Raw genomic sequence first — 27,276 nt, 5'->3', positions numbered from 1 at the left:
CTAATCTGAAAGCTGCGTGACTGGCAAGGAACTGATCCAAGAGAGGACCTGGCTAGGAGACCTCTTCCCGAGCTACGAGGGACCATCGTGCACCAGCTGATCTTTGCCAAAGCTCCCTGGATGTCAGACCCTCGAAAGGATGCCGACCAGAGACGGGGACCGCCGCAGAATCACGAAGCGAAGCGCCGGACATTGAAGTCCATCGCCGAGCAGAGCCGCAGTACTCCTTTGGCCAAGACATTCGATCCAAGGACTACCTTGTTTATCACCGTCGACCGCTTTCGTCCTGCCGGAGAAAGTCAAGGCCGCCAATGACCGAGGACAATCCGCCGGTGAGTTTCCGCCACCCAAAGACCACAGAGACGGCGACGACCCAATGCCCTTGCTGGGACAAAGTTCTTCATTACATTCTCTGCGGCAACAAACACTCGCCGTCGAGGTGCACCTCACTCCTCAGCTTGCAGGACGTTTTGACCGATCATCAACGAGCACTGCAAGCACCGAAGCTGCTGCTGCTGCAATGACAGTGTTCACCCTTTTTCTTCACTGACTCTCGACGACCTGCGGCTCCTGCCTTAAAGGGAGTGCACTCAAGAAGTGTCCGTCAACGACTCACTGAAGAACTCTATGAAACCAGGTACTTGGGGTCGTGGAACCTTTTAGAAGGACTCAAGACTACATGAAGCATAATTGGACTGGGCTTGTCAATACGCTTTATTTACAGATTGCCCAGGTGGGGGGATCCTTGCACAGAACTGTCTCTAGCTAGACGGGGGACTGTTCTGCCATTGCTTGATTTAACTTGCATTCTTTCTGTGGTCTATCGTTGATTCATCTTACAATCTAATTCGTATGTTATCGGGGCTGTTAGCCGTGGCACATTTTAAAGGAATCGATAGTTAAGAGTGGTACCACGTAGATCTGTATATATTTGCCATTATAGTATTGCAAGAGTATAAAGTGTGTTAGTGTAGTTGTGTATACAACGTGAACCTCATTTATACAAAGACTGGTTTGACTAACAGTGTGTGGACATACCTTTGTGGGTGCTTGGGGACTACACTGTACTTAAGAACCAGCCTGCATCACCTCCTGACAGCATAAGCCTTGATTGCCCGACTACGTTACCAATAATAGAGAATCATGGCTGGGGTGCTCTGTGCCTCTCCTCTGCCATATAGAGAGCAGTTGTACAGATGCCCCCCTCCGTTGCTTTACAGTCACTGGGTCAACAGAGACTTACCGATGGAAAAATACTGGGCGTCGCCTGCTGACATGAAGTCTGTCAAAACCACAGTCAATACCTGGTCAAAATAATATTCTGTAAACTGGAAATAAAGACCCCTTCTAACAAAATGGTTCTTTTATCGGGCTCCCCTGGTATCCCACTGTAATTTGAAATGGAGATTAGAAGGTCCTGGCAGTGCCAGGCAGTTGACAATGGGGGACAGGTGCCCGGATGGGCAATTTGTGTCCCTTTAAATAAGCTGGGAGGCAGCCCCCTCAGGTTGTTGCAATACTACCATATGAGGTCAGCCTTTCCGTAGCCTGTGGCCCTCTTTTCCAACTGAACCGGAAAATAACAAATGTAGAACTGCAGTAGTTGCAGGGGATGGGACTCTGCGTACAGTATCCAGGCTATAGAAATAAATTCAAGCTCACCTTAAATTCCGATATACAATACATGGGAGAAGAGGTAAATTGGAGAATGATAAATTGAGCAGATGCTGTGAATTGACTAAGACTGTTTCTATGAACGCAGGTCCCCGACTGATACGGTTTAAAGTGCTGAACCAGCTGTATTGCACCCAGCCAAACTGGCTAAATTCTCTCTCTGGGTGCAAGTGTGGTAGAAACAGGCAGATTCCTTCCATATGCACTGGGAATGCCCTCCGATCTTAGTATTCTGGCAAATGATTGTGGCTATACTGGTATATGTATTAGATATCCCGCCATCCATAAAACCACTCAAATACCTATTGGGGGATATTGGTGAAGTGTTCATAAACGCCTACCAATTTTTTAACATACTTGCTGTATTGCCAAAAAATGTATCAGCCACTAGAAATCTAGGTTTGCCTTGAGCAGCTAAGGGACCCAACAAAAGAGAGGAATGTTATGAACTATACACCTGTTCAACAAGCTCCTTTCATATGTGTCAAAGAAGGTCTGTAATGTCATTTGTGCAGTTTTCGATAACCACAACACGTCTGTTTGAGAAATAACAGTTATTTAAAAAAAAATAATAATATTCAACAATCATACAGGATAACTTATCAAGATGTTATCTTTGTTATCAGAGAAGTTAACATTACATTGTCCAATTAGTATTGCATGTGTTATGTACAAGGAGTCCACTACTTTAGTGGTCGAGATGGAAGAGACAAATGATCCACAGGTATATAAATTATACTGATGGTCCTCATTCATCACCTGTTAAAGACTCCAATCAAGCAGTCCCACTAAGTCAGTGCCTTGTCTGGGATTGCTCAAGGGAAGCCCTTATATATATATTTTTATGTCCAGTTCGTGTACTCTGGATGACAACCCTTATATAACACCCCTCTCTTAGAATCCCCCTGACCCCACTGAGCCAAGAAGTAAGTTTGTTTTGCAAATTTAAAAGGTTTATTTGAGAATTAAACAATATATATATATATATATATATATATATATATATATATATATATATATATATATCACACTTTTATAATAAATTAATAATTGATATCACACTTATGAATATGAGCAGTAATCAGCAATAGGTAATCCTACAATAGCACAGTTCTGGTGACTTATGACTAGGAACAGGGGAATAAGGTATCAGAGAATGCTTTATGGTTTCAAGGAGATGCAAAGATGAATAAAAGGCAATACAGAAATAAACTTGATATGATTTCAGCAAAAGATAATGTGATCACTTTTTCTCGGACAATTCACTCCCCCCCTTTGCAATGTAAGGAGATGGAAGTAACACACACAATTCTCACGAATACACAAAAATGCAATACAAAGTTCCAGTTCCCCCCAGCGAGCTTAGAGGAAAACAGGTATGATTTTAAACACAGGCAAAATGCTTTTAAATGTGGTGGCAATGAAGTGAAAAATATACTCAAATTGCTTTTAATTCCCTATAGGAGGTTCAGGGTGAGTTAGAGATACTTTAACTCAGTTCAGGCCAGCCCTATCAATGATTCAAGGATGGTTATCAAGTTGAAAACAGAATTCCGTGATAGAAGCAAAAGATAAATGTTTTTACACGTGGCTGGAATGAAGCAAAATGTCAAATCGCGGCAATTTAGTCACGTGCGTCGAGCCCAATTACGGAGACACTATAAGGAGTAGCAAGTCGGTTTAGGACTCGTTGGCAAGCTTAGCTTTAAGATGAAAGTTAAATTTCGTTCCTAGGACAAACGGTTCCGGAGATACGGACGATTTTGTGAAGGTAGTTTTTCAGAAATTAAATTTTAAAGTTTCAAAATGACAGATGACAGTTTTGCAGCTTTGAATCAAAAGAAGGGACACGATTTCTATGATGCAGTTCTCAACAGGTTAAAATAGTTTGAATTAGATTATTTTAAACTAAGAGATTGGTTTTGCACAGTTCTTGCTGAGTACTCACACTATATTTTGGACAGGAATGCGACTTCGTCACGGATCGGGTCAGGATTGGCTGTGGTTCTCTCGCCACTGGGTACTGGTTCTCTGGTTCTGCTCACAGCGATCTGGGTCAGCTCTCAGCACTGCACAGCGATCTGGTCTGGGTCTGGTCTCTCTGGATAATTCTGCCTTCTGGGTCTGCTACCGGTTCTGGCAAAAGTTCTTGGCAAAGAATTCAAGCAGCTCGCCCGGCTGTGAATAGTTTGGTTAGTTTTTGAGGCCTGCTGAAGAGAACTCAGCTTGTGGGTTAGGTCTTTGCTTTGAGTTCTGGAGTCAGAGTTCTAAGTTCTGGTCTCTGTCTTGCTGGAGTCAGTCCGGATCTCTGGATGTGAAGTCGTCTGTCAGCGTGCTCCGCAAGGAAATGGAAATTGAATGCCCTGCCTGTCCTGCACTGTCTCCTTTTATGTGTTTTGAAAGTGGGTGGATCGGCTCATCTTCTATGCCCAACCCACTCAGGGTTCTGATAGGTTGAAGAATTTTCTGTGCTCTCACTGGAGAACAGAGTTGTGTGTCAGAGTGAGTCATGAGGTGTCATTTTTATGGCATACAGAAAGAACACTCCCCTTTGCTTTTACCTTAGAAAACCATTTTTCATAACTACACATATTTCCCAGATACACAGTTGTTTGACATTACATGTACATATTACAGATTACTTATGGTCCATGCTTGTTCAACTCTGATCTTCCTAAGAGCTTGCATTCAAAAATGACAACTTATTTTCGTTTTTGGTAGCTTTTGGAACATTGGTTTTTCATCAAATCTTTACACAGACCTGTACCCTCTTCCTGAGCATATTAATCTAAGTTATCGTGTCTCTAGCATACATACAGTGTCAGTAGTATTGATAATTAGCGGGGTTTTGCCTCAGAACATGCTACAGAGTTGAGTCTAGTCTTAAATTGTGGGTACATTTCTTAGATTAAGGATCTCCAAATTGTACATTTCTGTCATCTGGTTACAATCAGTTATCAGTGTTCTTATAAAACATATATTTGCCTTCAATTCAATTCACTTCAGTGTTTGGGTTCGCCCCCAGAAACGTGGGATTCAAGGATAACATGTCTCTTCTTGCTGGCAGAGCTCTGTTTACAGTCCACACCCAAATTAACATACCCCATTCAATTGCAAGAGCCTATTGTGTTGGGTTCAGCAGGCTGCAGGAAGTCCCCTCCCTTCCAATCACCAGGGCCATGTGATATCCTGCCTTCTTGTGTGTAGTTCTGAGGTGAGAAGGTTTCCCAGCCTCTTGCAATGTTAATTGAATCAGCCTGTCTTCAGGGAACAGCAGGTGTTTAAAATGTTTAATTAACCAAAAAGGCTTTGAATTTCCAGCTGTCTCAGGAGGCTGATTAGCTTCTGAAGTAGCAGTTCTCCTGTCAGAGTTTAGACCGCTAGCGCCGGCTTGTAGAAAATGCCGGTGCTGAACCCATTTTTGGGATCTGTCTTGAATTAATGCATTTCAAAAAGGGGATTTTGCTTGATAGTATATAATCCTTGCTTAACATGGCATTGGTGTTTTTCCTTTGGCACCACATTTCACTCATGGTGCTTCGGACCCAGCACTCTCGCACTAGTGGGTAGCAGGTCAGGCGACCATTTTGGTGTGCGCAAAAACTGCCCAGTTTTCCTGGATTCTGGCGCACATGTGGGCTTTTCCACCATCTTGGATTTCCTAAGCCCACAGCACCAAATGTTGTAGCCTAATAACTTGAATGTGGGTCAAGACACCCAACACACCCATTGACTTTTAATGTTCCGTTCATTGTGTGCAAGGGGTTTTCAAAGTAAAATAGTGTACTTGTTAATTGTAATTGTATTTATGTTTGCCACAGAAGAGATTTAAGGCTTTTTACAGGCACATCAAGACTGACTGTATCAAAACACACTGAAAACCGGGAAAATACGATCCAAACTTTTACATCGTTTGCAAAGTGGTGCTTTGGAATTTCTTTCATTGGTATTAGAATGTAAGGTTGATAATATGTTCTGTAAGTGTGAAAGAAATAATGCTTGTTTTTTTAATGTATTAGAGGCCTAGGAATAAGATGAGCAGGAAGACCACACCACCAACAAAGGGTGTCACTTGGTAGCAACTAATGTTTGAGGTTGCAAATGCTCGTCCCAAGGTTCAGAATCAGGATGCCTATGGGCAGTGGAACTTTTCAAGCAGCCAGAGCCACTCCGTGAAGCAGGGCTCGCTCATCTGTCCCCCCGCCCTCTTTGCCGAAATTTTACATTTGACTTTGTAACTACCCAGGTGGGTCCCTAAGTGGCGAGTGAGGTTGGTCTGACTTAAAAGGGGAGGCTGAAGGGACATGCGTTGGTGACAACCAGGACGCCTGGAGCAGGGCTCAGTGGTGGGCATTGTGCCCCACCCAACACAGAGCACATAGAGAAGCTGAGGTCCTGGGGCTGTGGGGAACCAAAGAGCACTCCTGGAGGTACTAGGGTAACGGATCCCTATGCCTCAGCATTGGAGCACCACATGGGAGCAGTATAAAGCGAGAGTCCTGATACCTGCTGTGCCAATTTCAGGGGAAAGTGAGGCAGCGGGACCTGGTGGTAGTGTGTGCAGCTCAGCATGCTCAGATACACCCAAGCACCAAAGATGGCTAAAGAGCAGAAGGTGTTCAGAAGCATGGACATAGCTGCCCTATTACAGCCCCAGGAGAGAGGGAAGAAAACAGAAATGGTAAGGGCCATGGTTCACTCCCCAGAAAGACCCCCTGGTACTCCGGGGCAACTGGCGACAAAAGAGGACATACAGTCATTCATGTTGGAAATTAAGGTGGAATTTAGGAACTGTAAGGTGGAGCTCTCAGAGACAATGCAACGGCTAGATGGCCAAATCACAGAAATGGAGCAGAGGCTTGGGGAGGTCGAGCATCAAACGCCAGAAAAGGCAAAGGCGATCGCAGACCTGCAGTTCCGAATCCTGTCTCTAAAAGGGGAGAGTGAGACCATGACAGCTAAACAAAAAGACCTGGTAAACAGGGCACAGAGAAATAATCTCTGAATCAAAGGGGTGCCAGCTTCAATACCGGACCAAGCTCTGGGCGAATACGTCAGTACAGTCTTCCAGATGCTCCGACCGCACCATGATAAAGGCACACTGCTGTTTGAGCACACCCATAGACTGTGGGGGAGAAAGGGGTCCTCATCTGGCACTTAGAAATACTATTATAGCGGTATAAGCGTCTTCTAAATGCCCTATCAAATACAAATAAAATCTAAGCCCCCCAGGAAGTGATCACACGAGTGCTTTTTTCACAACCAAAACAGGACATCATGGCTGCTGTTCGAGCACAGACAAATACTTTCCAAAGTCCTCCCTCCAAATATACCACGACCTGGCAGTTATAAAAATAGAGACATAGAGCCCTTCGGTCACTGATCACCACAATACAAGATAAGAAAATACACTACAGGTGGATCTTCTCAGCAACGCTTCAATTCACAATGGAGGGCACTACGCGAACAATTAGCTCCCTGGAAGAGGCAGAAGATGTATGGGATGTGATCTGCCCTGGTGCAAGCAAGGAATCTCCCCAGCGTTGTTCCTCGCCACCGCAGAGGAAAGACCATAAGCTTTGACATACTCCATGGGTCAATGGTGGGGCAGGCGAGAAGACACAGAGCCTTTGCAAAGCACACATTACTTCTGACCCGATTCTGTCCTGAGCGGGTGCTATCTGGAATGCATCCACAATCTTAGACAATGGTAGCTGATGAGTGACCCGGGCCTCAAATGGCCTTAAACGGACCATGAGAGCGAAACCTCTCATTGGTCACCTGGGCAGATGGTATTGTATTCGTTATTTATATAGCACTCTTTCCCCATTTGTATGGCCTCAATGCGTTTTGGGATTGCATTGCCCTCTGCGACTGCAGTCATTGTGTTGGAGGTTCTAAGAGTTTAGATTAAGAGATGCTTGTGTGCATTTTCACCGGCTTAGGACTTAGCTAGCTGGCTATTTTTTAAAATGTGTATTTATTTATTTATTTGCATTTTTAAATTGCTCACACAGTCCAAGTGCATCAAGGCACTGTTAAAGGAATATGTCTCATAGTTGCGTATTTATAACACGCTTAATACCTGGAGGTTTTTAAGCACGGACCCAGGGATCGAACCTGTGTTGCTTCGTGTTGTCTTGTTTCCAAGGTGAGCATGTTGCAGCTGAGCTATCCTCCCGGGACGTTCCATTAACCAGCCCAAAGGTAAGGCACGTGGAAGAGCGCTGTTGGTGGTTTAGGATAGAGTGCTATTGCTGATGATTCGATGTGTGCATAGCTATACCGAATTTTATTTTCATTGGTAGTCGCTGTATGCTAGTGACAGAGGTGTTGAAGTACGTCAGGGGTTTCAGTATGGACGGCTATGTGCGATGTTAGACCGGAACGACATAGCCATAGCTACATTCTATGGTGCATGGATGGATGGCCGTGCCTACGGCCTGTGCCCACAGATGTGGTGTAAGGTATACGTACCGTATGCTTTAATGTAGTTCGGCCACAGCGTTCTTTTTCTTTGTCCAATACAGATGGCATGGTCTTGTTATTCGTGGTCTCTCAGAAACGAAAGTCTGAGCAGCAAAGGAGAGTCCAGGAGGGTGACGGCGTGGGGGGTGAGGACGATGATAAGGGGAGAGGGAGGACAACCTGGGTACCTGGAACCTGGGTTTGGAGCACCTGGATAATGGGAGGAAACACCTAATGAGTCTTTCAGCAGTCAGATACAGTAGTACCTAGGTGTGGGCACCTGGATAATGGGAGAAACACATAATGGGTCTTTCAGCAGTCAAATACAGTAGTACCTAGGTTTGGGCACCTGGATAATGGGAGAAACGCTGAATGGGTCTTTCAGAAGTCAAATACAGTAGCACCTAGGTTTGGAGCACCGGAATAATGGGAGAAAACGCCAAATGGGTCTTTCTGCAATAGCACCTAGGTATGGGATATCTGTATAATGGGAGAAAACGCCTAATGAGTCTTTCAACAGTCAACTACAGTAGCACCTAGGTTTGGGACACCTGGCTAATGGGAGAAGACACCAAACTGGCCTTTCAGCAGTCAAATACAGATGGCCCACATTAATTATTGCACTGTTTGTTTTGTTTCGGTTTCGTTTGCCAAAACTGGTTGCACAAGCGGCACAAGGATAACTCCAAGCTTGATGGGGCTGACCCTCCCACACCCATCCCCCATCCTCAGAGGATAGTTTGGAGCCACACTCGGTACCACTCGCTCATCCAAAAGTTGGGCTTTGTGACACTTAATGTAAAAGGCTTGAACTCACTGTCCAAGTGGAAATGAATCCTGCAGATACCAATGTACCTGAACTGCTCTGTTGCATTTCTACAGGAGACCCACCTGGCCCCACAAGACTACTAGAATGCAGAGCTGGCATTTCCCAAAGCAATTTATGGCACCCAGGAGATGGAAGAAGGGAGGGAACAGCCATCTTCTTGGAGAGAGGTGTCCCACTCACTGAACTAGAAGCTCAACAAGGCCTGGGAGGCAGATATGTGGAGGTGAAAGGTATCTTTTTTGGTCAACTGTACACCCTAATATCGTTATATGCCCCGAACGGGAAACCGGAGATACGTTTGCTGGAGCTGGTGACTGAACTGGCATCCTTCGTAGAACGGCAAATAGTCATAGGAGGAGACTTCAATGCAGTACCAGGCCCAAATACGGATAAATCGCACCTGCCAATGCCAAGAGATTTCAAGATCACAGTGGGGGTTCTGCACAGGATAACGGGACTACTCCCATCTTGCATGTGCACCGCACCTCATCCCACATTGTCTTGATGCACGCTAGCCCCAGTTTGGTGCACTATGTGGATAGCATAGCCATAGGAGCGCGAGTCCCATTGTGCCATGCACCAGTCCTGCTTACAATTCAAATCTACGACCCAGCCACCCATGGCCCTTGTGGCGATTATAAGACCCAATCCTTAACGATATGGCCCTCTGATGACATTGAAAAAGCCATCAGGAACTACTTCCAGGAGAATGAGGGGGAGACCCACCTCAGTAGCTAGAGTGTGGGAGGCAATGAAGGCGGTCACTATGGTGGGAACGCATAGCCCAGGGGGCGGCCTACCATAAGCAGCACATGGGGATTAAGACCCAACTGGAAAGGGACTTTGCTGAGGTGGAATGCAAACAAACAGGGATCGTTGCCAAAAGCACACAGAACGCTCCAGATCGATTGTAACAAACTGAAAGCACACCTCGCAATAAAAATAGCCCAGGCCCTAATTGCAACAAAACAGGGGTACTATGCCAAAGGGAATAAAGCAAATAAGTGCCCAGTCGGGAAGCATATGAAAACGAAACAACAAAATTGGTACTAGCTCTCAGGAATTCTTAGGGGGTGGGACAATATGTGGAGGACACCAAGGTGAGGTTGGCAGAATCTTTTTTTTAATATTATTTTTGTGGTGGTCATAATATAAACCTTTCACCCTCATGATATATTTTTTAAACCCATTACAAACCACATTCATGTAAGAAGAGTCGAACAAATGTTGTCCAAACAAATAAAATATTAAACTGAAAATATTAAATCCAATCCTAATTTCGCCCTCACTTTACATGTTGATCAATTAATTTAAAAACCTACACAAAAAATGTATGAATGCTATAATCAGAGATGTCCGTTACCCACACATAAAAATAACCGACCACTCATCTGTGGTTGCTACTGACAATTCCTCAAAAAATAGGCCTCAAAATCAAGATCTTATGTCGACTACTGTGGTTAGAACAATAGCAGGTGTCGAAAGGTCTCCTTATGATTAACTGTCCAGAGCCTACATTTAGCGTATTTTTCACCACGCCAATTTTTTGCTGCAATTACTGCTTTTGTATGGTATAGATTTAATCAGAATCTCTTTGCATTCAGTAAAAACTGTTCAGGAATTTCAATAAATACTGGAGAGCGTTGTATTGCCTACACCCCAAGAAACGTTGAGTGTACAGTTGGTAGAGCTGTCTTTGATCCTGTGTCTCGATCCAGTCTTTCCACCACATCTTAGTTTCCCAGAATATCGGTTTGCCAGCAGCATCTTCTCTGTGTTGTGCAGATTTATTAAGACCCCCACAGCATGCCCTCCCCCTGTTATGCAAAGTTTGATCATTATTTTTGGTGCAAGCTCCCTTCAATAGCTTAAAGCCTCTTACAGGGTTTGATGATATGCATTTGCAGTATGATGGCAGACTTTTGCACACAACCATGGCATAGAGAGAGATTAGACCCACTTCTAATCTTATCACTTGGATCAGTACACAGTCGGGGATTTTGAGCACTGTATTCCAAAATAAACCTTCTAATGCTGACCGTAAGTTTTTCCAAAGTGCAAAAAAGGCTTTGGCACTGTATGTTACTATAGCAATTCTCTTCATTCTGTAAAATGTTACCAACGGCGAGATAGAAAATCTCCCGTATTTTTTCAGCAATAGGCATCCCTGTGCTGCCAAACCCTCTTTCGTTGGAATGCTTCACCCTTTGCTCGCTGCAAGATCAATATTCTAGATTTCGCTTCATTGACTTTCAGGCCATTTTCCATCACATCGTTTTTCAGGCCAGTTAGTAAATGCATTGCCGTACTCAAAGTTTCAGACAATTCTGACACAAATAAGTTAAACAGGGAGGGTGCAATCGCTCCACCCTGTTTTAGCCCCCTTCTCGTTTCTATAGGACCAGAAAGCAATCCCTTCTTGTCCAGTCATATTTTCAAGGCAATCTCAGAGTATAAATCTATAACGGCTTCCAGGAGGTCCTTTGTGCATCCCCAGCCGTTCAGTTTAGCGCAAAAAAAACTCTGCTATTGATTAACTCAAAGGCCTGGGCCAGGTCAATAAACACCAAACATCATTTTGCATTGTTTCTAATGGCCCATGTTTCAAGATGTTAATCATAAAAACATTCAGGGATTTGACCACCTCCTTGACAAATCCCGACTGGAAGACATTGTGGCGACCTATTTCTCCCACCCAGTCAGTGAGGCCCTACAAAGCAATGAGGCAAATATTTTTCCCAGTACGTCAAGAAAGGGGATCGGGCAGTAGGTTTTGCGCTCTGACCCATCTCCCTTCTTGAAGATTGGGACCACTATAAATGCTTTCCAAGATAGTGGTACTCTTTTTAGTTTTTTGATCTGAGCAAAGTTTCTGCAAAAAGGTTGCCGAAGGTTCTGGTTCTTCCCCGAGGAATGCATTAGTCAGGCCATCTGGTCCAGAGGCACGCAAATTACTTGCCTTCTTAATCATGATCAAAATATCCTCCTTATCGGTTGTAAATCTCCATTCACCATGACCAACCTGCAGTATTTAACATCTTACATTTGTGGATTAAACTGCTTTCTAAAGTGGGACACCCAGGTGGCTTCCGCAACTGTGTTTATTTGCAGTGCTTGTTGCGGAACATAAATCAGGTTGATCAATTTCGAGATCTCTACCATTTTTCTTTTTACAACATAATCTCTGCATCTTGCTGAGTATTATGCTTTTTCTTGATCTAACCCAATTTTTGTATAACTGCTTTCTGCTTTTTAAACGAAAAGGCAGGTCCTGGGATGGCCCAGTTTTTAATTTCTTTGAGTCAGATTTTAATGTCCTTTTTTCCATGACTAAGTCGTCATCATCAATAGGTTTCTGTGAAAAAGCCTGCTTCACACCAACTTTACATATCTCAACAAAGTCCAACAAGAACCTTGGTAGTCTAATATGGTTCGATGATCACGATCAATAGTCATTTCGATAGGACTTAAAAATTGCTCTGTCAGAGAAATTATTCTGGCGGGTTTAAGATCAGCTGGTTTCTGGCTTGCGTAACGTCCACCAAAGTGAGATATATTTCTTAAGGGTTTTTCCCATATGGTAGTGGAAGTTTTAAAATATGATCACTGCACCTAGTAGGTAATAACTTAGGTGTGGACACACATGGGATTATGTTACCAGATACAAAAATGTAATCCAGTACATTTTGTTGCACGCCACACATCCATGTAGGTTGAGCCAGGATGTCTCTGGTATGACAGTTTAAGAGGTGCAGGCTACTCGTATCCTCTAACACTAAGGCTGTCAAAAAAGGATCTGCTTTGTCAAACGCATTCTATTCAAATCTCCACCTATCCAAATAATCTGGAGTTTTCATATTAAAATCTCTGCAGATGACTGGCCACCAGGGGGCACACGGATGAGCAACCTTCCCGTGTGAGCTCTTCCCTCATAGGTCCATAATGTGAGTTGAGCTCCCACATTATGCCCCCCCTCTGGATTTATAGCGGTGGAGCAGATGTCGGAAGACCCCCCCCACCAACCCACGAAAAACCCGACCAAAATCGGACACGTATACCAGGAGAAACTTGCTGCCAAAGTCTCCCACCCATGAGGATGAAGAAAGCCCAGGGCGCGCGGGACCTGCGCAGCTCTTCACTGAGAAGCTGCGGACGAACTCCCGCTGCCGGAGATCCCCCAAGTGAGTGTGCGGCATCCCGCCCCCCCTACACGCCCCCTGGGGATATCTTGCTGTGGTCCGCAGAGCACAACACTGGCGGGGCGGGGGACCCGGCGGCATCGGCCTGGTGAGCCCCCCCGGAGGAGCCCTCCCCTCGAGTTCCGCCTGGGTCCCTAAGGCGTCGCCCTGCCATACGGGCTCTGTCCCCGGCTTCTGGCCGCGTCGCGCCCACGGCGGGTCTCCATCCAGGTGGGCGCTCTAACCCCTGCGGACATGTCCCGGGTGCCTGTCTGCACCAGGCGCGGCTGCGGCAACCCGCTCCCCTCCAACAAACACACACCACAGGGGCACAGACTCTTGAACACCCTGAGCCCTGCATACATCTCGGAAAGCATCAGACTCATGCACAGCACTCTCTCGAGGAATCCTCCCATCCAGGACCACTCCGGCAGCACAACGCACTGCTCTGGCCCTGCAAATTATAAATGAAGTGGGCCACCTCAGTGAAAAGAGCAGTACCCCAGGTCTGGGAGTGCCAAGAGAATCCCACTAGGAGGAAATAGGTACTGCTTGCTCCAAATCAGAGGCAATAAGGGGTGTTCCCCAAAAGACTATACTCTCACACTGCACAAGGCCACTCCGGCCCTCCCACAAGCATCCCAGAGCATTGCGGCCCAGTCCAACAACCAGATAGCCTCCATTGTCGGTGGTACCCCAGACCTCCGGTTACTTACAACAACTCATGAGTACCACCAACCAGTGAAATTCGAACCACAAATAGACTGTGCATGGGACTGCGATTCTGTATGCCCGCCCTCCCTGTGAGAGGCATCCTCAGATGAACCCCCGGAAGATAAGCCCACCTGCACTGCGGATCACCTATTGGATCCCGCAGGCGTCTCTCCAGCCCCTTCACGAGCTGCACAAAGGCCTGAACCCTTGGATCGGCCCTGTTCCCACCGATCCACGCTGCTACAAAGAGGGTAAGGCCCCCGACTAAGGGGCATGTGCCTCCTCTAACCCAGGAACCACTCTATGAATGCAAAAAGTAGGCTTGCCGAATACGCCTACGCCCCATCCTGCCCGGCCCCGGAACAGAAAGCAATAATGTCAACAGATGCAGCGGAAGCGGGGGCCGCTGCCACCAAAGGGGACATTGCTGCATTTTTATGTGAGATAAAGACCATGGGAGCCAGCCTAGGTGGTAAGATCGACAGGATTACCCAGAGAATGGACAATTTTGAAGAGAAATTAGAAGGTGACGAGAACAATCAGTCCTCGATTGACACCCTTGAAGCCTAAATGACATGAGGATACGTATCATCGAAAAAAGGGAGGAGGAGATATGCCTGAAAATGGCCGATTTGGAAAACAGAGAAAGAAGGAATAACCTCCGATTTTTCGGAATTCTGGAGTCCGAGGGAGAAACCGAGGACTCACTCAAAACCACAATACATATCATCATACAAATTTTAATGGCAGATGAAGAGATAGACGAGCCCAAAACTGAGCGGATCCACAGGGCAGGTGGGCTCCACGGTGGACCGCGCTCTGTCCTCGCAAGATTCCACCGATACCAGGACAGAAATAGGATCCTGGCGAAGGCCAGATCCAGGGGCTCGCTCACATTGGGGCGTGCCCAAATTACTATCTTCCAGGACCTATCGTCGCTCACGCTGGCGTTGAGGCGCCTCTGCAGTCCCTTGACAAAGGGGCTCAAGGAGCAGGGCACAAGATATAGATGGGGATACCCTTTCTCCCTTACATTTGAACACGGTAGCACAAAGATAGTCCTTCGGTCCAAGGAAGAGATCAAGGACTGCATTGCGGACATTCTTGGAACAGCCCCAAGAGGAGGCGAAAGAGATGAGACTGAAAACGCTGGAATGCAATGGGAACTCCAGGGCCCTAGAAGAAGAAGAGTGAAAGGATTAAGGAAATATAGGCGACTAAACACCACGCCCGAAAATGGAAAATGAAGGGGAATCTCACGAACCTTGCAAACCAACTAATTGAAATCCACGATTGAAATGTCCGGAAACAGTCATCCATTGGCGCAGAGCGATATGATCGCCGTCAGGACGGCGGCACCCAGCCACAGAGCCACCCCCCCGAAGTAAGGCCGGAGAATGCACGTATCGTTACACCTTTGTTTCCTTTTTACTGTTACTGTTGAAATATATGATGTTGGGGTGTATGGGAAAGGGGGGTTCAATTGTATGTCACAATGGTATACTCGAATGGGACTGCGAGGTAATGGTCCCCACTGGTGGTCCGATACTGAACTGAACATTTTCACTAAGTCTGAGTCAGACGCCGTCTAAGTGCTGCAAATGGCACATCTTCAGTTCTTGGGTTCACTTGAACACCATCAACTCAGGAAGGGCGGGGGGAGGGAGAAGAGAAACTTGGGAAAAGTAGTAGCACCATCTGAACGAATCCGCAATATCAGCGGCAGCGTGGGACGAGAAATCGAACATTTGTCTGGCCGCCAGAAGTGAGCAATTCCCCAAAGACACCCAACGATGGCACCACCTGATGAACTCATAGTGATGGACTCACTCAGAGTCGGGACCATTAATGTGAAAGGCTTGAACTCAACGACCAAAAGGTCACTGGTGCTCAGGGAATTTCATAGATCCAATATTGACATACTCCTCCTGCAGGAGACCAGGTATGTCAAGGGAGAGGAGCGAAGCATCCTGGGGAAGAGGGGAGGCCTGGAGTTCTGCGGCTCGGGCCCACTCAGGAGAGGCGGTGTCAGAATCCTACTCAGGAAAGGAATCAAATTTGAAGTGGATAAGACATGGTCCGACGTGGGGGGCCGTACCCTCCTGATAACGGGAAAAATAGCAAAAGTACAAGTAACTATTGCCACCGTATACGCACCCAACACTTGACAGATCACATTTCTTGAGAAAACTATCCCTAAAATAATGTTAGAATCCACAGGGCATATCGTCCTGGGAGGAGACTTGAACCAATGGGCTGACCTGGATAAAGACTGGAAACCGGGTAAACCCGAAACGAGAAACCAATATAAGGGAGTTTGCACCAAACTGGCTGAAATAATGGAACTGTATGACATGAAGGATGTGTGGAGAATTATGCACCCCAGCGAAAGCGGATACACCTTCTATTCAAACCCCCACCACACATTTACGCGTATTGACTACATATATCTCACAAGCAACCTCACAACCACTACACACCATTCAGGTTATCGGGACGATGTCTGGTCAGACCACAACATGGTACTAGTAGATATCAACTGGGCGGATATACCCGTTAAGGGAGGGAAGTGGCAGTGTAACGAGACCCTATGGAAAGATCAGGTTTTCAAAACTGTCATGGAGACAGAAATTGATGAATATTTTAAAATGAATAATGATGGGGAAGTCTCCAAACAAATGATCTGGGAGGCTGGGAAGGCCACATGGAGAGGTATTTTAATACGAGAGGGGTCCTCCAAGAAAAGGGAGCAGAAGATCATAGAACAAAGGCTACGGACTGAAATATGTCAATTAGAGGGAGAAATAAGGAAAGACCCTGAGGTAGACCCTGATAGTATGAACACAGTCCAACAAAAAAGGGAAGAACTACGGTTGTTGGAACACGACCAAGTAGTATGCAAATTGCAGTCTCTAAAACAGAAATTTTATGAAAAAGGAGACAAGGCCGACGCTCTATTAGCCGCCAGACTTGGAGAACAAAGAGCAGAACCCAAGGTAAATGAAATAATTGAGGTCTCCACCCCTCTACCCATACCCCTCGCACCAACCCAGAATCCTTTGCCAATTTCTATGAGGAGCTATACACCTCTGAAATAACCCCTGGCCAGTTAGATATACACTCTTATCTATTTCCGATCACCATGTCCACAATAATGTATGCAGAAACTGAGCTCCTCGACTCCCCAATTATTGAACAGGAGATCCAAGATGCAATTAAAAGGTTAACACTAGGCAAATCTCCGGGGGGAGGATGGTTACACTGCTGGTTTCTATAAAACTTTTACTAAGCAATTAAGACCTTTCCTAACAGAACTAGTTAACGAAATAATAGAGACAGGTGTGGCACCAGACTCCTTCAAAAAAGCACTGATAACAGTGATCCCCAAGGATGGGAGAGACCCTAAATATTATGAATCATACCGCCCTATTTCCCTCCTTAATCTTGATGCCAAAATCTTTGCTAGGGTACTAGCTACCAGACTGGAAACACTAATGCCCCGCCTGATCCATCCAGACCAGGTCGGGTTTATACTGGAGAGACAAGGAGCCGACTCCATGCGCAAAACACTAAACCTCATCTATGCGGCCCACAACCTCCCCAACGTCCCTGTCCTATTATCAATAGATGCAGAGAAGGCCTTTGATAGAGTGGAGTGGGATTTTCTAGGAGCAGTCCTGCAGAAGGTTGGAATAGGCCCAAGAACTAGAAAGGGAATACAAGCAATATACACATCCCCCAAGGCATCGATATTTGTAAACTGAGAATAATCCAGATGGTTCAAACTGAAACGCGGGACTAGACAGGGATGCTCCCTCTCTGCAGCCCTATTTGCACTTTCGTTAGAACGCCTGGCACAAAAGATGAGAGCTGACCCTTTGATAGAGGGGATGCGGCTAGGGCCAACAGAATACAAAGTAGCACTCTATGCAGACGACATTCTCCTCCACATAACTAACCCCTCAGAGTCTATCCCTCACACCCTTAAACTAATGGAAGAATATGGACAATTGTCTGGGTTTAAAGTAAATAGGACCAAGTCCATTTTGTTCCCCCTCCAGGGAACTGCAGAAGGGAATGTCGCCAAGTTTCTCCGGTTGGGCCTTAAGCTGGAACATGCCGCTCTGCAATATCTGGGCATACAGATCACCAAAACCCTGAATGACCTATTTGAAGCCAATTTTCCTCCACTCCTCCAGCGATTTGCAGCTGATCTTAAAAAAATTGAACAAACGCACGATCTCCTGGCTCAGCCGAATTAATGCAGTCAAGATGGTATGCCTTCCCCGTTTCCTGTACCCCTTCCAAATGATACCAGTTGAGGTACCAAAAGAGTTCTTTATTGAAGCCAAAAAGATTATGGTAAGATTCATATGGCAGGGGAAGAAAGCAAGAATCCCATACAATACATTAACGCACCCCAAGGACAAGGGCCTGAGAACTTACTATAAAGCCGCTCAGCTGCGCGTTCTAATCCCACACCTCAGAGATCACAAAAACCTCCAATGGGTCCAAACGGACAACCACTATCTGTCCCCGGCCATAGTATCGGAATGGCTATGGACTCCACACAAAAGGGTACAAGAGAGAATCAAAAGCCACCCCATTCTGAGCACCATATGGACTATATGGCGTACAGGCAAAGAAATGGCAAAATCACCACATGGCCGTCCCCGCTCAGTCACTTATGGTCACCCGGCATAACTAACCATATACCCAACATGGGTAGGTTCCAAACATGGTATGAGGCAGGCTTGGAGAGAGTGGGACAGCTGAAGAAGAAAGACTTGTTTATCACTCTACCAGACCTGACTGGGGCGTTAGGTATAGGCACCCTATCCACATTCCAGTACATCCAACTGAAAGGGGTCTTAACGAAGGCAGAATGGAAAGAAACTGAACAGAGACCTTACCCCATTTGAGAAACTCTTAGACTCTAAATCCGAGATGAAAGGCCTCATATCTGCAATGTATCAAGAATTAATAGCGGCAGGTGACGGATCAACGGAACCCGTGAGATCGAGATGGGAAAAAGACCTTGGGGAAGAAATACACCCCGACCAATGGGAAACAATGTGTAAGTCTATATCCAGTCAATACAAACTTCATGCCATCAAACTCCTACACAGATGGCAATACGACCCCCTGCGACTTTCTAAAATGTCTCAAACAAAGAGTCCAATATGCTAGAGGAAATGTGGAGAAATAGTCAGTTACTGGCATATGTGGTGGGGCTGCTTGCGCATTAAAGTATTCTGGAACGAGGTCCTGGGGTGGACGAAAGAAATAGAAGGTATTCAAAGAGACGCCGACCCCTACTTAATACTATTAAGCCTAGAAAAAGATGAAGATGATTGGACCAGAGTGAAGGGTTTGACCCCCCACTTATTAATAGCGGCAAGGGCCCTACTGGTGATCAAATGGAAATCCACAACGGTGCCTGGAAAGAATGGATGGATCACTTTAGCCACAAACATTTACCTAATAGAAACAATAACCGCCTCTCTACACAGCAAGGCCGCCCAATGTGAAGCCCTATGGATGGACTTTAAAAATAAACATTTCACAACAAACTCTGAGTCCCAATCGGAGGAGCTTGCCGGGTCCTGATAAAAATGCAAAACTCGACTGACAGCAATGGAAGAGAACTTATAATAGGTGGTCTCAGAGCGACCAGACAACAGAAATGTGACTAAAATGATTTCGATGTTCCCACGTTTCTATAACATTCAATAGATGTGTGCTAAATCAAGGAAGGGAGGGGGTGCGGGTGCGTAAGGTTTTCTGGTCAAGGTAGATACATCCTGAAATAAGAAATGTAACATATGTTGCGAATGTCGTTTGATATAATGTGTACCGTCCTTGTCATGCAACCATATGCTTACAACGTAAATCATATAATGTGTACTTTATCTTGTTTGCTTCTTTGTTAAAACAAATAAAATCAAATAAAAAAAAATCCCTGCAGATAATTATTATTGGATCTGGAAGCACTTCACAAACGTTGTAAATTATGCCCATGATCATGTTTACAAAGGTTGAATCTTCGATTCCCACCAAGTTTCAATACAGATTACACACAATCAGCTATTCCGGACTAGTTCTTATTCTGCTCGTTCTAATCACCAGCACGTGTGTATAGGTTTGGATTGTACGTTGCCACTATTTCTTGTGTTCTTTCTTTGTTAATGAGTGGCAATAGGCCTGAAATCAGTCTGCCTTTTAGAGCTGGGTTAAGGTTTACTATAAAACCATCCAAAGATGGTGCAGACTGCAACCAGGTTTCTTGCAGGCAGATCACATCAAAATTGTCCCAGTTCAATTCTTTGCCTCCAAATAAATGTTCAAAGCCTCTCAAATTCCAACTGCGCAATACCAGTTTGGTTCAAGCCTTTGGGTGATCTAGTTAGGCTTTTATTTTATTGAGTAAAAACGCTTCTGCCAAACAATTCCAAGACTCCTTTTGTTCAACATCCAAACGTTCTTCATAGGGTATTGTCACTTTGCTGGTAGGGTAGACAGACCTTCCTATAGCAATTCGTCTTATTGTGCTCTTAATAGACTATCCTGTTTCTTCACTGGCATTGATCCTTTGTACCCCTATATCATGACTTTCGTAATGATGTTGTTTCTGCACCCACTTTAACCAAGTCAAACCCCAATGGTAGAATAAGTTGAGCTTCTTCTAGTATGGCCTGCTTGATTATATTCGATACAAAGTAAACAGCTACCTTGTCAGGACACAGCTAGTTGAGAAATTCCACCATTGCTGTATCATTGGTGGCAATCAATCGTAATCTTGGAATATGATGTAACAGTCCCAGCACGTTAGCCCTATTCATTATCAAGCCATCATCTAGATTGAATATTTTATCCAATAAAATACATCCTTGATTGGACTAGATTTCTCATCAGGTTTATCGTCTCCACTGTAGTCCGTCATCATTCTCCATAGTGATCTGTGTAGTTTCTGAGGATGTAGCTAATCGGTTCTGTTCCAATGTAAAAAATAAATTAAAAACAAATTGAGACATGCTCTCTTTTCCACGTTTATAGCTCTTCAGCTTTTTTACTAATGACTAGGTTGGGTAACTGTGCCTCACAGCTTCTGTTGTGACTACTTTGCTTACGGATCGCCACTAGACATGTTTGTTCCAAGGTTAGGACTATATCAAAGTTTTTCACTATCAGTTCTTCGTCATAATGGTCCTCCGTTGTTAGTGGAACCAATAACGTTGGGTCGACCAGCAGATCATCAGACAATGAAGAACAGGTCTCAAATTTTCTTTTCCTTCTTCAAATGAGAAACTAAAAATATTTAAAAGAGATTTGTTGGGGTCCTTCTGCAGAGATCCAGGTAACTCATGCTCCTCCAGGATTATGCTCCCTCTTTCATCATGTGATCGTCCTGAGTGGCAGTGAGTAATCTCCTAGACATTACCTCCAGGCTGCTGAGAATATTCTAATTTCTCCAACATTTTCATGAGTCATTAGATTTATCTTCACTAGAAGTACATTTTTCCATTTTTTAGGTTGTTGGTGTGGTTGAGGTTGTGTTTTCAGAGCTGATTTTGCTTGTTTGCTCTTTAAAAATAAGGGATACCCTTTATGTTCCCGCTAGTCTTACTCACAATTATCCATGCAAACCACATCTTTAATAGATCGCCCAAATTCTTTGTCCAGCAGGTTACTAAGTTCCTGCAAGGACACATCCTCTGGCTCCATGATTGGTGGTTCGCCATTCTCCACTTGGCTCCCTTTATTTCTACTTTTGGTCACACCGATTTTGGACGCATGCAGATCTGGCCATTCGAAGTCCTTGGTGTTGAAATCCACTCCAGACTGTTGATTAATTACCCCTAAAATACTTTTCTCATTTGCTTCTCCCCTAATTCTTGATTGTCTTCCTATATTTCACTCTTCTATTAGGGGGTCTAAGATGCTATGAAATCTATTTGCGGTTTCTTAAGTATTCTTGTCCAGGTTTCCTTGGACAGCTGTCACAAACCCTTCCACAAATAACATCCATGAATGCAGCACCGCAATGAGGGTAGTTTGATCTCTTAATTGGTCACTTATGTTTTCATGCAATTTTGTAAATGTAGCCTTGTGCACCTAACATTTTCTTTGGCTACTTTGCACTCTACTCTTCTATTTTACACGTCTGTAGCTCATTACTGGACAAGTTCCTTGGCCTTGCCACAGAGCTAGGCTTGCCCTTGGCAGTGGAAAATACAGAGGGCCCATGCACCCGTTTGACTTATTTGGGGATTGAAATAGACACAATGGAAGGCCTATGCAGGCTTACACAGGAGAAGGTGGCGGAATGCATTGCCCACATTGACACAGTCCTAAGCAGCAATAGGGCGCCATTGAAGGCCATTCAGTCACTGATTGGAAGACTGAATTTTGCGGGCAGAGTCATCCAGGCAGGGCGAGTCTTTGCAAGGAGGTTGACAGCAGCTTCAAGACCGGGGTCCAAGGGGTGGCACATGGTACGCTTGAGCTCAGGCATAAAGGATGACTTGCGCATGTGGAGGGCTTTCTTGTCCGATTTCAATGGGGTTAGCTTATGGAGGGCCCCTTGGGTTAGCACTAAGGAGGTACAGTTATTTAGAGACGCATCTGGAAGGCACGCGTTTGGGGCAATTCTGGGCTTCCAATTGTGTAGGGGCCCAATGCATAGGTCAGAAAAGGCTGGTGCAAGAACATCAACGTGTTGGAATTATTCCCCATTGTAGTGGCCCTACACCTTTGGGCCAAAGACCTGGCCAACAAACGCCTAACGATATGCTCAGACAACATGGCGGTGGTAGTAGGAATAAACACGCAGGTGGCTCACTGTCCCGCTACCCTGAGCCTGCTACGTCACCTGGTGAAGATAGGGCTGAAAATCAACACAGAAGTCGAGGCTCGGCGTATTCCGGGGGTTTTTAACATTGCAGTGGATGCACTTTCTCGTTTGCAGATGGGACGATTCCGGAAGACGCTCCCCGGGTTACACGAGAGGATGGCGCCGTTCAACGGCGAGTGGTGCAGCCTAGTTTCTTGGAAAAGGGTATGAGGGTACTAGCAGCCAGGGCGCTGTCAAGGGGCAATACCTTTTTTATAAACAGGAGACAGAAACGACGAAGAGGGGGAGGTTAGGGTGCATCGCTTCATTCTATGGGCCCAGGACAACCACAAGTCGAAATCCTGGCTCACAGGGCACCTAAGCTCGATCACCTTCCACAGCCTACTAGTAGGCTATAGCGACCCGACCAAGTGTTTCCTCGTCTGGGCGGCGGTGAGGGGTTGGGACAGGGGGTTACTCCCCAGCAGGGATCACAGCAGCCCCATACATTTCGACTGGTTAAAAATGATGCTCTCACGCCTACACCTGGTATGTTACTCCTCTTATGAGTGTCTCCTGTTTAAAGCCTGTTTCGCATTAGCCTTCTTCGGAGCCCTGCAGCCCCAGTGAGCTGGTTGCCCGCTCCAAACACGACAGAGAATGGAAGGCCCTGCTAAGGGAAGACAAACATCTTTGAGGGGTCTTGGGTGTGAGGATAAGGAGCTCCAAGACAGATCAAGGGGGTAAAGGGAGGACGCTGTCCCTGGGGGACCTCGGAGGAGGACACATTTTGCCCAGTGGTGGCCATGGCAGCTTTCCTAGGTTCCAGGATAAGCGGCCCAGGTTATCTATTCACACATAACGAGGACTCCCTCCTTATGCTATTCTAGTTAGAAAGGTAATGGCCAAAACCCTAGCAGGCATCGAGGGCACGGAGGGTCACTACACGCCCGACTCATTCTGCATAGGGGCCGCCACAACAGCCTACCAGGAGGGAATGGGAGAGGATGCAATCAAGAGAATAGGAAGGTGGGACTCGGACAAGTACAAGCGGTACATCAGGTTGGAGGAGGTCGTAGGGGGACTGCCATATAATGCAAGGTCAAAGGGCAAGGGAGGGGGTGGGGTACAGGAGGAGGGGAGTGACACCAGGTGTTAGGGCATTCATCAAACATTTAATGTCTCTGCAGATCAAAAATCTGATTGGGTCATCGGCCATTCATTCGTGGCCCAGGCAGCGGAGGGAACGGAAAAGGAGTACCATGACACTCAAATGGGTTTTTTACAGACCCGCATCTCTTGGTTTGTAAAAGGAGGGATGAGTTGTGGGGGGGGGCGCTGAACAGTTGCAGGCAGCACAACACACGGCCAAACATAATAGTGATCCACCTTGGGGGTAATGACCTGGTGGCTATGGGGAGAAAAGGGTCACTGACTCAGGTAGGGAACAATTTCTGGGGCACAGAGTTATTATGGTCTGAAATCATACCCAGGCAATCTTGGCGGGGGTGCATTCCCACAGAGGGGTGGAGGAATCCAGGCAAAAATTGAACGTGAATATAGGAAAATCTCTGGTGAACAGGGAAAGGCTGGATCAAACACACATTGATCAATTTAAAAATGCCGGGTTGTTTCGGGACAGACAGGGTGCACTTGTCCGAGGTCGGGGTGTGGTCGATGGTGGCAGATTTCAATGATGCTTTGGAGGGGGTGGGCTGCAAATAGATGGGAGTGAGGGGGACAAGGGGGGAAAGGGGAACGGCAGGGCAAGAAAAAGAAGATTACAACAGGCATTATGCATCAAACAAATGCCCAAGCGGGTCCCAACACACCCCTTCCCCCCCTGGGGGGGGCCTCCAATACAGAATTACACGGCCAAGGGAAGAACTTTTTCCAACATGCCACTGGCAGGACAGTTGGCCCTTCTGCAAGGGAGCACTAACTAATGGAGCGGCAACATACAGGGAATGTCGTCACACAAGGGTGATGGTCGGGGGCGGCGATCCCCAGCACAAATCATCACGCCACCGGGGGAACGAATGGGGGTAAAAGAACAGGTCTGGCGTTAATGGGGGGGTTTTGTGCAGTACAGGCGACCAGGTGCCTCAGAGGGGAACTCACTACTGCCGGTGGCCTGCAGTGAGTCATGGCAGAGGCACTGATCGCAGTAGGAGGTATACCTCGACATGCCCAGCGGATGTTACATGGTGTTCCCTTTAGAAAGTACTGGCGGATACCACAAGGGGATCTGCACAGCCATCAGCTTAGAATGAACGGCGTCCAGGAGTATTAGACTCAGGGGAGGCCCCTATAAAAGGGGAGTGATAGGGGGCTTGGAAGACCTTCCAACTCCAAACATTGGGTGGGGGAAAAAGGGAAGTGCATCGATGGGAAAAGAAAAGGGAGAGTAACAAAGAATACAACAAGGGGAGGAGAAGGAAAGAAAGCATTTTAGTTCAAACATGGTTGGGAAGGAGGATGGAAAAGGTGGGGGGTGAGGGGAACCGGGAACGATGGGTCAGCTAGGGGGGGGTTAGGAGGAGAACTGGGGCAGTTACAAGGGACCGCTTAAGGAGAATACTGGGGAATGTCTGGGGGGGGGGACTTGGCAGCTTGGGGGTAGTGGCCTAAGAGGAGCAGGGGGGAGAGCTGGGGAGGCCATGTTAAGCATGGGTAAGGTGAATAGGATAGGGAAGGAATGACTCTGGGCTCCGGGGGGTACGTAGCAATGGTGGGGTGGGGGCTCTTGGGAACAGGAGGGCGCATAGGGGAACGAGGGGCCTGAGGAGGGTGCTAAAGCGGTCAGATAGAGAGACCTCCAAGGAAAAGGGGAAGAGAGGGAAGTTTGTAAAAGGGAAGCATGAGGAGGGGAAAGGAGAAGTAGTGTAAGGATCCTAAGAAAGGAGAACATGAAACAAGGGAAAGGAAAATTAAAAGGAAAATGCACTTAAATAGAAAATGGGAAAGAAGTTAAATGAAATAATGAAAAAATTAAAAAGAAAATGGCCAAAGGGTAGTGAGGGACGGGGCCCTTGATGGGTCCACAAGGACCGGAAGGGGCGGGGGGGGGGGGAATAGGATGCTATTCCTCAGCGCAGAATCCTGAGGGTAGCGGCGAAATGAAACACCTGTAAATTAACTCCTATCTTTATGTATGTTAATAAAGTTTGCTGCAGCAATTTTACTTCCACTCGGACAACTGGTCATGCCTCTCATTTGGGGCTGCAGGGTTGGTTGGGGGGGGTTCCAGGGAGGAGGGTAGCGGGTAGGAAATGTGGGGACTGGGGGGGGGGTGTGAACAGCTGGTGTAGCTGTGACCCACTGAGGGTGTCAGTGCTATGCTCAGTGCAGATAGTAAAGTCAGTACAATCGTTGACATCCAAGTTACCCATTTCCATTTTAGCGTTTTTGCCGTCATTGACTTTCATGCTACCAATTACCATTCTGCGCACTCACCACCTCTTGAACAACAGCGACTTCCTTGTATTCCTGCCCGGTCTGGTTTTTTAGCAACACAAGTTTTGAGTCCCGTTCGGGCGTATAGAACCACTCTCCACCTTATCCGTTCACTCTCGCCAGTTCCACCATCTCCACACACTTACACTTAACCCTTGCTTATTATCTATAGTCCTGTCAACCCCCTTCCTGCTCTTTTAAGGTTAGAGCCAAAATGCTGACAGTTTTACAGCGTACTTGCCATTACATGAACGGGATGCGCTTCAATGGCAAATGGAAAGTACATAAAATGGAGCCCGGGATCTTATTTCTACCTTTCAGAGAGCTGCCAATCAGGTATCCACTCACTAACTGCCACACTTTCAAAATTCAGCTAGTGCTAATGCAAGTGGGTTGCTTAGCCCGCGCCAGTGAGGCACTACCCGGCACTGCCCAACAAAGCATGTAGCACAACACAGTTGCTCAGACCTCCTAGGTGCAGCAGCACATAACTTGTTGAGTGTGGGTCGCCGAACTACAAAGCCATGGCCATCAAATAAACACCAAAAACGCTGTTGATTGGCCAGCCCAACCCAGCCGGATGCCAATCTTCACCAACGCTGGCGAAACAGGAGGTTTGCTTTGTTCACTTGCTCCCTGATGGAAGGGAAGAGGAAAGGGCCTCACAACGTTGCATGAGTGTCAAGGCACACCTCTCCTCGGACGTTGGCGGAATCTCACCTGCAGGGAAACTGTCAGCCACGCCCGCGCCATAGCAGAACAAAGGCAATACATTGCAGAAGCGGCCATCTCCCATCTTGCATACATTGACAGAGGCGCCCTGGCGTTGGAGCCATTTGCTAAGCGCATCAGGGATAACCCAGCCATCAAAAGAGTAGTGGTGGGCCAAAAAATGTAAAAGCTATCTTTCACATGCCAGCAACGTGATGTCCCTCACGAAGGTTCATTCATCCCAGCGGCATTCCCCAATAGAACTGGATTCCTTCAAAAACACTGCGGGCTTTGCGATTACCTATTCCAAGTCTGTAGCTATGTGATTGCATTTAACGGAAGAGGTTGTAAAAGTGCTCCACCCCAGTTATCTAATTGAGGGGGAAAAAGATGCATTCGGTTACCTTGGGTAG

This window comes from Ambystoma mexicanum, chromosome 6p (assembly GCF_040938575.1).
Source record: "Ambystoma mexicanum isolate Mex_15411 chromosome 6p, UKY_AmexF1_1, whole genome shotgun sequence".
NCBI classification, from domain to species: Eukaryota; Metazoa; Chordata; class Amphibia; order Caudata; family Ambystomatidae; genus Ambystoma; species Ambystoma mexicanum.
Note: the sequence above shows the minus strand (reverse complement) of the source record.